Raw genomic sequence first — 1,406 nt, 5'->3', positions numbered from 1 at the left:
GTTCTGGGATTTTTATAAATTACAAGTTTTATTTGCAAATATTTTGATGGAGCCTACTAATTTTACATTCATCAACCTATAACAAGGGTCTGCAACCTTTACAATCAAAAGAGTCATTTCTGCTACTTGGCTCACTAATAAAATGTGCCCAGAGCTGCAAAACAAGCTATGACAGGGATTAGTAACTGGTGGTCCGAGGGCTTTTTCAGGGCCTTTTCAGTAATCTTTATGGCCAGTGGAGGTGACATTATAAAACTAAAAAATACATTGAAAATTTCATTATTTATTATTATTTTTATACATCAGGACAAAAGGAAGGACCAGATTTGTGTAAAATTTGTGTGAAAATGCTATATTTAGTCTGCAAATTCTTTAAAAGTAATTCTGATGGATTTGAGAGAGAGATAGAAAGAAGTTGGATTTTTAAAGTAAAAATCAAGCTAGTGTGAGCAAACGTTTTACTTTTTGTATTAGTAGTATTGATCACATGTTTGCATACAAATTGATTTATTTCGTGGGTATAAAAACCAAAAAATATTATTCTGTTATGTTTGGTCAAATTTTCAAAGATCCACTGCAGAGGGACCAAAGAGCCACATGTGGCCCCTGAGCCACAGGTTGCAGACCCCTGACCTATAACATTTGAAACTAATATCTAAAAAAGTATWACAGTTAGTTTAATTGATTTAATCAGGCAGTCGGTCTGTGTCGCACAGTTGTAGAGCTCATTTGTTTTACAGATTATTCTGCAGAATTAACAACCAACACAGATTATTGATAAATACCTTATACATTCACTTTATAGTTTAAAATATGCCTGTGTTTGTAGTTTCAAAGAGTTCATAATTATATTACTAACAGTTGTCACATAAATGACAAATTAAMGTACATTTCTCCCTGCAATCTTCTTAATCTGCAGTTAGCTAATCTAAAAATACAGACTTCTTGTCTTTTTACTCAATTTTGTGCATTTARCGTAAATAAAATCAATTTTAGAGCAACTTCAAACACCATATTGAAGACATTTTGAGTTTTAAAGTATATAAATCTTTAATCTTTCATATTTTTATATATATACCTATTACAGTCATGTAACTGAAATGTGATGTACATTTATGACTAATTATAGATCAAATAGATTGTTAAACCATTTCAGATAAACTGGCAGATAATTGAAAGAGAAGCTCAACTTGGCAATCTTAATCTAGTTAATAAATTAAAATGTACTCTTAACTCAAGAATTTTCTTTTGTTTTGCTGTTTGGAAAACAGAATGAAGGCAAGATCCAAGTTGTAGATAAATAAACCACTTTCTGGTTCATTGAAAAAAAAATATATATGTGTGTGTGTGTGTGTGTGTGTGTGTGTGTGTGTGTGTGTGTGTGTGTGTGTGTGTGTGTGTGTGTG

The sequence above is a fragment of the Austrofundulus limnaeus genome, unplaced genomic scaffold (assembly GCF_001266775.1).
Source record: "Austrofundulus limnaeus strain Quisiro unplaced genomic scaffold, Austrofundulus_limnaeus-1.0 Scaffold8, whole genome shotgun sequence".
Taxonomy (NCBI): domain Eukaryota; kingdom Metazoa; phylum Chordata; class Actinopteri; order Cyprinodontiformes; family Rivulidae; genus Austrofundulus; species Austrofundulus limnaeus.
The sequence above is the reverse complement of the archived record's forward strand: the minus strand, read 5'-3'. Positions refer to the sequence as shown.